Source organism: Balaenoptera borealis (assembly GCF_965194805.1).
Source record: "Balaenoptera borealis genome assembly, chromosome: 4".
Lineage (NCBI taxonomy): Eukaryota > Metazoa > Chordata > Mammalia > Artiodactyla > Balaenopteridae > Balaenoptera > Balaenoptera borealis.
Window position 1 is genome coordinate 73,707,663 of NC_138861.1, and position 14,411 is coordinate 73,722,073.

A 14,411-nucleotide genomic window follows, 5' to 3' on the forward strand; every position below is an offset into this window, starting at 1 on the left:
CACCTTCTAAAGCAGTAGTTCTTGACCTTGGCTGGACACCAGATCACCTAGGGAGTTTTATAAAATGCTGATGCCTGAGTGCCACTCAAAGATCTGGTTTTTTTTTTTTTTTTTTTTAGAGTATTTATTTATTTATTTATTTATTTATGGCTGTGTTGGGTCTTCGTTTCTGTGCGAGGGCTTTCTCTAGTTGCGGCGAGCGGGGGCCATTCTTGATCGCGGTGCGTGGGCCTCGCACTATCGCGGCCTCTCTTGTTGCGGAGCACAGGCTCCAGACGCGCAGGCTCAGTAGTTGTGGCTCACGGGCCTAGTCGCTCCCGCGGCATGTGGGATCTTCCCAGACCGGGGCTCGAACCCGTGTCCCCTGCATTGGCAGGCAGATTCTCAACCACTGCGCCACCAGGGAAGCCAGGGAAGCCCCTAAGATTCTGGTTTAATTGGTTTGCTTGTGATCTGGGCAGCAGGACTTTTAAAAGCTCCGCAGATGATTTAATGTCCAGGCGAGGTTCAGAACCATTGTTCTTAAAAGACTTCATGTGACCTAGGGGGTGCATCATTTCCTCGGGATGATTATAATAATGAGGGGCCAAGTTTTGCTCAGTTTATCCAGCTTCTAGTGTTTTACAGCAGGATGACTTCTCAGGCTATCTAGTACACCATAGGAAGCAGAAGCCCTAGGAAACATGATCACTCGATACAACGCAAGCAGTGTGGTGGCTTGGCTGCTTCCTGTCTCCTTGATTATTTCAATGCTGTAATCTGAATCAGACGGAATGAAAATATTTCTACATCCATCGGTCTTGTTGGTATTAAATAAAAGTTTGAGTACCACAGTACTTTAAGAAAAGTATTCACCTAAATCCACACAATCCAACCTTTCCATTGCGTCACTATAACATAAGTTCCATGAGCCCAGTGCTTTTTTTTTTTTTAAAGGAAAGCCCTTTAATTTATTATTTTATTTTTAGCGGTGTTGGGTCTTCGTTTCTGTGCGAGGGCTTTCTCTAGTTGCGGCGAGCGGGGGCCACTCTTCATCGCGGTGCGCGGGCCTCTCACTGTCGCGGCCTCTCTTGTTGGGAGCACAGGCTCCAGACGCGCAGAGCCCAGTGCTTTTTATCCTTTTTGTTCACTGTTGAATTCTCAGTGGCACTAAATAGACTGCAAGGTTACAGTGTGAGACCAGGAACAAGAAGGGGGGTGTCGCCTTGTTCGACCTCAGCTGGGCCTCACATTTTTTGCCACTCTGTGCATGTCCAAGGATGATTTGATTTGGGGGTTACAAATAAATTTTAGCAAGTAGGTGGATTCGCAAATACGGAACCCACAAATAATGATGATCAACACTGTTAGAAAGGGTCAGATCAGTGACGAGCAATAGGGAACTACCAGGGTTTCTGAAAGCAGAGCACACGTATGGGTTATGCCTCCTTTGCATAGTTCTGGTGCTTGGAGGTGCTTGCTAAGCAGGTGCTTAGAGATTATTCTTGGACTCTTGACCCAGTTTAACAAACACACGTGCTATCCCTGTGTTGACTGTCCCCGTGATCAGTCTTTATTTTTGCACGGCACCCACCTGCAAGCAGGACTCCCATCCCAAAGGCGTTCATGAGAAGTGTAGATTTTACTAAGTCTTTGTAGGGCGGCAGGAAGGTCCTCCTGTTTCTCTCTCCAGCCTTACCACCAGCTGGTCTCCTGGGTGCCCTTCCTTCCCTCACGCAGAGCCAGGCTCATGGTGCCATCCCTCACCTTGCCTGCAGCCGGGCCTCTCATCCCTCTCCAGGTTTACGCTTAGCAGTTAGGCTCTGTCCTGGCTCCTGTGAGTTCTCGCATCACTTAACTCGGGAAACAGTGGTTACCTGATCCTCACTGTCATTAGAAGTGGAAAATTATAATGATTTCCCTGTCAGTCAAGTGCCTGCTTTTTCTAAATGCTGTGCAAGGTGCCATAATGAGGAAATTTGCAGTGGTGAGGAAGATAACGCCCCTTCTCTAAGAAGCCTACAAACCTGTGGTCCATCCGGTGGTTTGTAAAGTGTGGGAAGGCAGAAGTGGCAGTTAGACTAAAATAAAAGAGCCCTTTGTAAGTCAGGTTAATAAGAATGCATAGGAGCAAAGAATACACACACACATATGTACTCACCTCAACTCTTTATCATTGGAAGCATATATTTTCTGTGCAATTTATACTGGAAGGGAAAAGATGAACAAAAGTACATTCATGTTTGTGGCCTATGAATACATCATAATTTAATTAGAGACTTACGAGCTTATACATAATGTAACTATGGCTAGGTATGTAGTATATAAATGAATTACCTATTACTTTGCCCAAAGTGCCATTCTGGAGAGGAGACGAGTGAATTTTGTTTTTGTTTGCTCAGAATTGAACTAAGGATAGAATATTGATCCAAAAGAATCTTTAAGATTGTGTTTAAATACTTTGGTAACACTAAGAAAAAAAAATACTCAGTAAATTCACTTTGCTCTACCTAATTCCCTGGCAATGTGTAAAAGCAAAATTTTAAACAGGGGCAATGACCTACTGAGACCAGGAGGATATATTTTGCGGTTGCTAAACATCCATCAAGATGTTTAGCTTTTGGGACAAACCACAGTGGGTTTTAAATGCTAGACTTACATATCCTTGTTCATTTAATTTCAGCTGTGTGTTCTGGGAATGTTAATTCCCAGAATTAATTTCATTCTCAATAAAGATCTTTGTTATTGAAGAAAAATGTTAAAGAAATCTGTAGAATTCATTGAAATCAATCATATTTTTATTCTACCCAGTTCATATTATATTTTATTCTAGTGTTTTTCTAGGCATGTATTATACAACCATTTCTGATAGTGCTATCCATATATTTTTTACATCTTGTTTTTCATTTATAACTATTTTCCATGTGTTTAAAATGTTTTATAAATATTCACGATGTTGCATAAGCATTTGAATGAGCCATAATTTACTCCAGTTTTCCTCTGTCAAAAACAAGGTTTAAATTCACAGCTTTGGACATATAGATCTTCTTTCTTCTGCATTATTTCTTTAGAATAGATTGCAAATTAGAATTACTGATTCAAAGGTGTGAACATTTAAACATTTTTTGATACATGTTGACATTGGTAGATTCCAGTTTAAAAATTAGCCTCTCCAAAATAATTTAAACAAAAGGCCAAAAGCAAAGCATTTCAATATGCCATTGGAATTACTTTTTAATTATCTTCAGACTTGGGTTATACTTGTGACTGTCCCTCTCTGATGGCATAGAGACCATTGAGAGTTGCTCCTTCAGCCCAGTTCCCATTTATGAACTTTGTAATGACTGGCCAAAAAACCAAGGGCCCTGCCAGTCATCCAGTTTGCATCCAAGACTGCCAGGCATCGGGAATAGTTCAGATCAGCTAGAACTCTGCTTACATCATTGAATTGGGGTTTATACAAAGCACGGGCATCCCTGCTAGAGTAGCTTGAAAATGTCTGTTGCAGCGGCAACCACCTATATGAGACGTAAACAGTAAAACCTTTGTGAAATTTGGAAGGTTTGTCTTGAGTATTTTTTTCACAGAAGAAAAAAAATAGCCTTCACAACTTTATTTGACTACAGCCAAATATACGTACAATTGATTCTCGGCATCTCTTTTAATACGAGTTGTGTGCAAAATACCGAGCCCATGGTTTGACCCCTGTTTCATCTCAGTTTGTGAGATGCACTGTTACTCTCCACCTTTCAGTGAGAGCCTGTGGCCTGCTCCACTTCATAAAACTGGAAAAGAATCTACTTACAACATTTTACTGCACGTGTCCTTGGAGCTTTCCTTGGGTCCTTAAAGAGACTGGCAAAGCCTTGTTTCTTTTTTCCTTAAGTCCTTTAATCTCCAGCACATTCAGCAACAAAAGTCTTTTGTAAGGCAGTTATTCCAGCTAAGACAGTAACTAAACAGTGCCGAGAATATATTTATAAAATGGAGACTCTGTATGTGATTGTTCTGGTGGAATTTTTCCCATATTTGACTGGGAGAGAGGGATACTAACAAGACCTTAAATCAACGTAGCACAGTACAGTTTATAAGCATTTTCACATACATGCACACATATATCACCTTTTAAATCCCCACCAGAACCCTGTGGTGTGTTATTCCCACATTATAAATTAGGCAACCATGATTCAGTTTGAGTGCCCAAACAGAGCCCTAATTAAGGGGGAATCCAGTGAAGCTGGAGCAAGGATTTTGGGTGAGCTGCTGTGTAGATGGGCGCACACAGACATACCTGTGTGCCCACATTTAAAGCCACAGGAAGCTAAAATTGAGTTTCAGAGCCAGTTAAACATAAATGCTTCATTCCAGTTCTTGATCTGTGGATTTCAGTTGCCATTCCTAAACTTGTGTCTCCATTAAATTGCCTGTATTGTGTTTTGTTTTGCTTTTTGGAGGGGGCTGCGTTGGGTCTTGGTTGCTGCGCGCAGTCTTTCTCTAGTTGTGGCGAGCGCGGGCTGCTCTTCGTTGCAGTGTGGTGGCTTCTCTTGCAGAGCACAGGCTCTAGGCATGCGGGCTTCAGTAGTTGTGGTGCGTGGGCTTCAGTAGTTGTGGCTTACGGGCTCTGGAGCGCAGGCTGAGTAGTTGTGGCGCGCGGGCTTAGTTACTCTGCGGCACGTGGGATCTTCCTGGACCAGGGCTCGAACCTGTGTTCCCTGCATTGGCAGGCGGATTCTTAACCACTGCGCCACCAGGGAAGTCCCGCCTGTATTGTTAAGTTACTCTGATTATTACTAAAGTATGGAAATGCATATACTTGGTGCTTGTTTTGTTAAACCATGTATGTGTTTTTGAAGAAAGATGTCCAGAGAATCCAAAGCTGTTGTTTCAGCAAATAACCTAAATTCAAGGTTTTGGCAGTGGCAGTTGTCTAATATAGCATGAAATAATTATTCCCCAAGTGCTTGTGATTAACTTGGTTAATTAAGGTAGTCCAACTCCCAAAGCAAGCACACTGCCAGGATCTGTAAGCTTTGCTCAGTGAAATAACCAGTGTGCTGTTCAGTGTTCTGAGGGAAGTGCAAAATAAGTTAGAAAAGGTAATGAGATAAGTCGCTGCTTTCACTTGTTTTCTAAAAAATAAAACCTATGTCATTGAAGAGCCTAAGGAGAACTTTGTGAAGAACAAATTAAATTTTTAATCAATTTGAATAAAATTGAGTCTCAGGGAGATTTCGGGTTTTTTTTTTCCTTGTGTCACATGAATTCATGTGTGTGTGCTTCATCTGTGTGGAATGAGAATGTGACCCACTGAGAGGTCCTTAAAGCCAACAGAGTGTATCATCAGAACTAGAAGGCCTTGACCTCAGATACTGCCAAAGAAAGCAGGAAATAGTAGGTTTCTCATGAAAGCGTGACATTTATCTCAGACTGAAGAAATTCTTAGTCAGAGGTGAAGGAACATTTCTCAGCAATTTTCTGAATCAGTCATGTAATTTAGCGTGCATTATATTTTAGTTTGCGAATACTTTTTAGGTTATGTGAGCTTGTACCTGATGTGAAACTGCCATTCTTATACCAGTTCCTTCAACATAGAAGAGGATGTTTAGATTTGAAGAAGGGGAAAAGAAGAATGATCACCCAAAAGGGCAACAGCTGGTCTATCAGTAAGGAACATGTTGAACTGCAAGTAATAGAAAACCTGGTACAGTGGCTCCCTTAGAAGGGGGTTAGTTGCTTGCAGAACAGAGTCCAGGTGTAGACAGCTATTGGTGTTGGTTTAACAGTTCAACAATAACAGCTTGGAGGACCCAGGTTTGTTCTTTGTGCTCTGCCGTCCTTTGTGTGTTGGCTTTTGACTTCATGCCTAATGGTCACAAGGAGGCTGCAGTACTTCCGATCATTAAATCCTAATTCAAGGCAATTAGAAGGAACAGGGAAAAGGGCAGTGCCTGTCGTATGTCCCATTTTATCAGGTGAGCAAAAGTTTCCCGTACACTCTCAGCAAACGTCTATCTCATTGGCCAAAAATGGGTCACTTGGCTACCTCTAGCTGCAAGAAAGACTGAGAAGGAGGGTGGAGATTAAGGCAGAGTCTGCCTACCTAAAGTGTCTGCTATAGCTGGGCAGCAGTTATTAGTTTTACACTTCAGAAACAGTTGCTGGAGGCAAATTTAAAGGATGACTGGAAGCTCGGTGTTTGAGAGTCCACAGACCCCCTCAGATTTCACTGAACAGTAATCAGTTACTTTTGAGAAGCAGATGATAAAATAGATCATGGCTGGGGGGAAAAAAAAAGAACTTTCTAGAAAAATATGTCATTCCCAGAATTCAGTGGGAAGAGGGAAGAAATCCTATCTAAAAGGTGCCGAAGATCTTCATAGAGACCATTTTGAAAGAGATGATATTTCACTCCTTAACAGTTTCCTTAACAGAAATGATGGCTAACAGATTTGAGAGTTCATGCCTTATTTGCTTTAAATACGTGGAAAGGGATCATTTGAAATTAACTCAAACAGGGAAAGTGGGGTTTTTAATTGTTTGTGGGTAAGAGCTGTAAAAATGCTTAGAAAACAAACATACTTTGATTTTTCATAAATTGTATAAAGTTGAACTTCAGTTCATCCTCAGGTCTAAGTATGGTGAATTTCTAATTGCTGTAATGTTTTTATGCTTATTTAAATCATACGTATTGCAGAGATTAATGTTTGAGAGCATGAGGTTCAAATTCCCACTCCCCCACTTACTAAATGCATGATCTTGGGCAAGTTACTTAACTTCTCTGAGCCTCAGTTTTGTCATCTGTAAAGTGGGGACGATATTGCCTACTCTTCATGGTTGGCTTCAAGCGTGGTGCTCAGCACACACAGTAGGGGCTCACAGTCTGGTCATTACCCTCATCGTTAGTTGTAGTGCCAGTGCTTCTGGAACAGCCCCCAAATCTCATCGTGGTACTTTTACCCTTCTTCTTCCCTCTTTTTCTGTCTTTTTCTGCCTTTTTCTGCAAGGATGCCTAGAGATGTGGTAATCAAGGATGGAGGCAGCAACTGAATGGTAGGAGTAATTTGGGGGGATTGTATGGAGAAAATGAAGGCTATTCTTGCGCAAACTAGTCCAGAACCTCTTTGTCTTTATATATTTATAATTTGTACCCTGCCTTCTTCCAAAATGGAATATGAGGTAGTCTATATCATCACACTCTTCAGGTATAACAATAGTGTTCTAAAAATACTAATCTTGTATCAAATCACTATGTTGTGTACCTGGTATTAACATAGTGTTGTAGGTCAATTAGACTGCAGTTAAAAATAATAATAAAATAAAAATTAAAAATTAATATAAAGGGTATGAACAATATGGTATTAGGAATGAAAAGGGTGAGTATAACCTATAAATACAATAAAATTTTGTAAAATTATACAAAAATTTTAAAACCACTAATCTTAGAAGAGTCAGAGTCCTGATTATACATTGACCAAATGTGTGATTGTGAGCACATTACTTAATCTCCCAGTCCTGTCCATTTCCTCACCTGTAAAATGGAGCTGCCAAGACCTGTATTAAAGGGTTAGGGTTATGGGAAAGAAATGAGGTAATGGATTTGGAGGCTCTTTGTAACTGTAAAGCCCTGTATGAATGCAAGATTTTATTCCCTTTGATTTCACCCGTTGCTATAGCAACAACTCTCAAATATGCCCAATTAGTTAACTACCTCATGTACACCTCTGTCAAATGTTTACTTTTTAATAGGCCACCCCATGTACGCCTTCCCTTCAAATCACTACCAGCAAATAGTGCCCAGGAACTGCTTATGCTAACATTTTAGCCTGAACCAAACATAATTAGTAAGGAAATCTGCCCCAACAAATTCATACACAGCAAAAATATAAAGTAGTTTAAAATCAGCATCCGTTTGAGCTAGTCTCTTCTTCTCCTGCCCTCCGTTTGTTGGGTAATCAAGAGTTGGCAGTGCTCTCCCATCTAGAAGCTCGTGTTGCATATTGACCTGGAAAGGTATTAGTCCAGGTAACGATGGCAACTTTTATGTTAACCATCAATCACTTTCATGAGTACAAGAAAGCATCCTATCACCCCGCCAAAAGGAACAGGAATTAAGAATGACTCCTTCGTCAGTTAACTAGCTGCATGTTTTCTATGTGTCAGGTGCTACACTGGCACTGTGGGCATGGAACAGGCTCCAGTCTCCAGGAGTTACAGTTTAATAATGGGACAGTGGCAGCAGCAGAGTTTGTTGATCTCCCTGAATTCAATCCCCTCATAAAAACAGAGCCACTGGAAGGATGGTTGCCAGGAGCTGGGGGAAAGGAAGAGTAGGGAGTTTTTGAATGGCTATAGAGTTTCAGTTTTGCAAGATGGAAAGAGTTCTGGAGCTCTGTTGCCCAGCAATGTGAATATGCCTAACACTACTGAACTATACACTTAAAAATTGCTAAGATGGTAAATTTTATGTTGCATATTTTACTACAATTTTTAAAAAGTAAAAAATAAAGCCACTAGATACCAAAATCAAAACCCCATGGACAACATTTACCACACAAAAGTGACAAGCTAGCCCTGTGAATCCCAAAATATAAGTGGGTTTAAACAAGCCCCCTGTGCTGGGAGGCCTGCATGATGTCAGCAGCTCTGTGGAAGGAAGCAGAGGGAAGTAATGAGGTGAAGACAGACCTGATAATAGGAAAATTCCAACATAGCCAACAGGTGTTCACTCACTGGAAAGTGTGATGCACCCAGTCCATTAGTGGGTGAGTGCAAGCACCCATGGGAGGGTCCATGGAGCTGGAGCATCCTGAGCCCCGTGAATTCTCACAACTGACTAGCTAGGACTCCCTTCCAGGACAGGGTCCTTCACCAAGGAGAAGCTTCTAGAAGTAGAATCAAAATTGAGCAGGAAAGAGACAACAGAGATGAAGGAAAGACAAAGGCAGTTGGGGAGGGATTTAGGTCCTTGTGATTGCGAGAAGGCTCAACAACAACCGGAGAAAAGGAAGAGGATCCTATCTTCTCATGCATTCCACCTTGTTATCAGAGAAAACCTTTCCAAGAAATGCTCCAGTAGATTTATTCGTGAGTCTCATCAGCCAGAATTGGAGCACACACCCATGCCTGAACCAATCACTGCCAAGGGGAATGAGACACCATGAGGGGCTGACACCAGTCGTAATTCACCACTTAAGAATTAACCTTCTTCTGTCGCATGAGAGACTGAAGACCCAAACAAAAGCCTGGTTTGCCATCAAGGAAGAAGGGGGCTGCCTACTGGGTATATAATCAACAGTATTTGCAACAATTTGCTATCTTGCCATCATGCCCAATTATGTTGTGGCCTCTGATCTTCAAATAGTGCAGTCACACTAAGTCTATGGGAATTCTTCTGTTAATTGCAGTTGATAGATATGTTATCACACATGCAAAATGAGTCTTCAAGGGTGACAGTTGTTTGAGCCTCTTTTCAAAATATCCTCAGTTCTCTTGGGTAAGTTAAATACATGCTCTCCTACCACAGTATTAATTTAAATAAGTATTATTGACTACCTAATATATCAAAATAATCTTTGAATTATGGCAGGATGTAGAATGAATAAGGTATGATTTCTATCTTTAAGGTTCCTAGACTATAATATAAAGTATAATCAACCACATTCAAGCCTGTGACATAATTTTATTGTCTAAGCAGAATAAGTCTCAAGAAGCACCTGGGTCTCTTATCAGGTAATTCTCCTAGGGAGCAGCTCAGCACCAATTACATAAAAATTTTAAAAATTTTCCAGTGGGGAGGTAAAAAATAACAAAAAACTGGGGAGGGAAACAGAACAAGGAAATCACAAAAAGCAAGTTACCATCTTTATTTTTGAATAATTAATTTTAGATATTTTAATAGCACATAAAATGGTTGGTAGGGTGTACTTCTATTTTAATGTATAGAACACATAAAATGCAAGTTCTTTTTAGAATTTATTTTAATGTAATGCTTTTTATACAAAGTAGTGGCCATAGCAGGGTCAAACAGCTTACCCTGCTTCCTACTGCATGCAAAACAAATTCAAGATGGATTAGCACTCCAAATAGGAAAAAAAAAATTTTTTTAACAAAAAATTCAAGATGGATTAAAGGATTAAATGCAGAAAAGTAAAAGTAATAAAATAGAGCTATTCTGATAACCCAGAAATCATAAAGGAAAAGATTGACAGACTCAGCTACATACAAGTTTTAAGCTTATGTATTCAGTTAGTCAGTCATTATTTTTATTGGGAGCAAACTATGTGCCAGGCACTGTTCTTGATGCTGAAGATACAGCAGTGTGCTAAAGAGCCAGCATCGCTGCTCTCAAAGAGCTTACATGCTATATGGCAACCAGTACCACAAATAAATGTCTGTAAAACAAAAACAAAAACAAACAAACAAAAACTTGAAAGACAGTCATAGCATGGAGAAATTATTTGCAAAATATGAAGAGTAAATATCTGTAATAAACAAGAGCTCATATGAATTGATAAATGACCCAAAGGCAAATAAACAGAAATTATAGTGAATTAAAGTGAGAACAAATGCTAATGGCCAATAAACATGTGAAGAGTTGCTCTGAAAAGTTGCTCAACCACACAAGCAGTCCTGAAAATGCAATTAGAACAACAATGACATAACGGTGTTTCCCCCTTCAACTGGGGCTAATTTTTTAAAATTCCTAACTTGCATTGCTGGGAAATGTGTGAGGAAATGAGCACCCTCATACACTATCACTAAGTGCAAGAATTCCTAACAAATTTTTGAAAGTGATCTAAGAACGTCTATTAAAATTACGCATTCTCATACCCTTTGACCCAGAAAGCACATTTCTTGGAACCTATCCCACAGAAACAAAAGCACTAATACATAAGGACATATGTGTAAGAATATTTATTGTATCATAGTTTGCATATAGAAAAAAGTTGAAACATCCTGAATATTCTTAAAGAGGTACACCCGTGTTATGGAACATTTTGCTGTTATTGAAAAGAATGAAGTTGATTTATGTGTATTGACCTAATAAATCAATATATGATATATTGATCACTGATAACAGGCAATTTGTAGGGTGATAGGTATAAAATTTTTAATTTAAAAAATAAAATGAAAAAGTATATGGATGTATAAACTGTTAACAGGTTATTGGGAGGTTAGGATTATCATGAGATTAAAGTAGACAATTTACTGTCTCTATATACTTGTATATTGTTTTAATTGTTACAATGAGCATGTACTTTTTTTTTAATCATCTTGAAAAACAATTTAACTTATTCAATGATGTTTTGGAGGGTGGAACTGTCATCAAAGGTGGAAGTTGCAGGAAGGCTGATTTTAGTTCACCTAAAGGAAGAACCTTATAACAACAACAGTGATTCAGCAATGGATTTGGGAACCTTGGGTGAGGGTCTCTGGAAGTATTCAGGCAGAGAACCATAAGCTGTTGGAGAGCAGACTTTTGTATCCAGTTTGAGGGTTGGACTAGATGACTCTTAACATTCTTTCCAACCCCAATAGTTTTATAATAGCTTAATGTTATACAGTGAGACTTGTGATCATTTTTTATTAAAGGTTTTTTTCATTGAAATATAATGGACATACAACATTATATTAGTTTCAGGTGTGCAACATAATGATTCAATATTTGTATACTTTATTGTGAAATGGCTACCACAATAAGTCTAGTTAACATTCATCATCACACATAGTTATAATTTTTTCTTGTGATGAGAACTTTTAAGGCATACTCTCTTAGCAACTTTCAAATATAGTATTATTAACTGTAGTCACCATGCTGTACATTACATCCCTATGACTTATTTTATAACTAGAAATTTGTACCTTTTGCCCCCTTTGCCAACCCCCTACCTCTGGCAACCATAGTATCTATAAGTATAGTTCTCTGTATCTGTGAGTTCCATTGTTGGTTTGTTTTAGATTCTACATACGAGATCATAATGGTATTTGTCTTTCTTTGTCTGACTTATTTCACTTTTCATAATCCCTTCAAGGTCCATCCATGTTGTTGCAAATGACAAGATTTCCTTTTTTATGGCTGAATATTATTCCATTGTGTATATATACAGCACATCTTCTTTATTCATCCATCAGTGGACACTTAGGTTGCTTCCATGTCTTGGTTAGTGAAAATAATGCTGCAGTGAACATAGGGTTGCATATATTTTCGGGTTAGTGTTTTTGTTTCCTTCAGGTAAATACCCAGAAGTGGAATTGCTGAATCATAATGGTAGTTCTATTTTTAATTTTTTGAGGAGCCTTCATACTTTTTTCCATAGTGGCTGCACCAATATACATTCCCACCATCAGTGCACAAGCATTCCCTTTTCTCCACATCCTCCCCATCACTTGTTATTTCTTCTTTTTTCATAGTAGTCATTCTAACAGATGTGAAGTGTTATTGCAGTTTTGATTTGCACTTCCCTGATGATTAGTGACATTGAGCACCTTTTCATGTACCTGTTGGCCATCAGTATGTCTTCTCTGGAAAAAGTGTCTATCCAGATCCTCTGCCTATTTTTCAATCAGATTGTTTGGTTTTTGGCTGTTGAATTGTATGAATTCTTTATATGTTTTGGATATTAGCCCCTTATCAGATAATATGATGTGCAAATATTTTCTCCCACTGGTTGGTTACCTTTTCATTTTGTTGATGGTTTCCTTTGCTGTGCAGAAGCTTTTTAATTGGAGGTGGTTCCACTTGTTTATTTTTCATTTTGGTGTCAGATTTGAAAAATTATTGCCAAGACCAATGTCAAGGAGCTTACCCCTATGTTTTGTTCTAGGAGTTTTATGGTTTCAGGTCTTACATTCAAGTCTTTAATTCATTTTGAGTTAATTTTTGTGTTTGGTGTAAGATGGTGGTCCAGATTCATTCTTTTGCTCGTGGCTGTCCAGTTTTCCAAACACAGCTGTTGAAGCAACTATTCTTTTCCCATTGTATGTTCTTGGCTCCTTTGTTGTAAATTAATTGGTCATTAATGTGTGAGTTTATTTCTGGGCTCTCTATTCTGTTCCATTGATCTATGTGTCTGTTTTTATGCTAAAACCATCCCGTTTGGATTACTACAGCTTTGTAATATAGTTTGAAATCAGGACACATTATGCCTCCAGCTTTCTTCTTCTTTGTCAAGATTGCTTTGGCTATTCAGGCTCTTTTGTGGTTCCATACAACTTTTAGGATTGTTTTCTCTATTTCTATGAAAAACACCATTTTGATAGGGATTACATTGAATCTGTACATTGTTTTGGGTAGTATGGACATTTTAACAATATTAATTCTTCCAGTCCATGAGCAAGGGATATCTTTCTATTTATTTGTATTTTCTTCAGTTCCTTTCATCAGTGTCTTATAGTTTTTAGTGTACAGATCTTTCACCTCCTTGGTTAAATATATTGCTAAGAATTTTGTTCTTTTCGATGCTGTTGTAAACGGGGCTGCTTTCCTTAGTTTCTCTTTCTGATAGTTCACTGTTGGTATATAGAAATGCAACTGATTTTTGTATATTTATTTTGTATCCTGCAACTTTACTGAATTTGTCTATTAGTTCTAACAGTTTTTTGGTGGAGTCTTTAGGTTTTCTATATATAACATTATGTCATCTGCAAATAATGACAACTTTACTTCCTCCTTTCTGATTTGGATGCTTGCCTAATTGCTCTGACTAGGACTACGAATACTATGTTGAGTAAAAGTGGCAAGAGTGGGCATTTGCATCTGGTTTATCATCTTAGAGGAAAAGCTTTCGGCTTTTCACTGTTGAGTATGTTAGCGGTGGGCTTATCATATATGGCCTTTATTATGTTGAGGTATGTTCCCTCTATACCCACTTTGTTGAGAGTTTTTATCATAAATGATGTTGATGAGCATGCACTTTTGTATTTTTTTTAAATACCAACAAAATTAAAAAAAAAAATACTGTACCATTACAGCATTGGTGATCCCTGTGTAACATGATAAAAGCTGCTAAATTTGTGAAGGGAAATTTTCTTTCCTTTCTTTTAATTACCAAAAAACTTAATTAGATTTCAAGTGTAGACTCATAGATCTAGAATGATTCTCAAGTGATATTTTAGTTCACCATAACCACACAATGCCCACATCCTGTATCATCCCAGTCTATGAGATTTCAAACTTGTTAGCTCCAAAACACCAGTCCTGGAAGAGTTTTCTTGGACCACAGTTTAAAACCCACACTGGTCTAGAAGGGAAAATTCCAGAGTGTCCTTTGCAAACTCAGGGTTACTCTCAGGAAAGTCTTTCTTATTGTGACTCATGTCCTTTGGGCTGAAGCTTATGCCTATTTCCTCAGCTTCAGATATTAGAGACAAAAATATCAGAAATTATTCTTAGCCCCCAAAGGACTTCCTAGATGATTGCTTCAAACTTCCCA

General features: G+C 38.8%; 1 protein-coding gene across 1 annotated transcript in view; it reads left to right on the forward strand.

Moving 5' to 3' along the window:
- IGFBP7 (insulin like growth factor binding protein 7) overlaps positions 1-14,411 on the forward strand; it is a 74,419-nt gene that overhangs the window by 12,874 nt on the left and 47,134 nt on the right. The window lies entirely within an intron of this gene.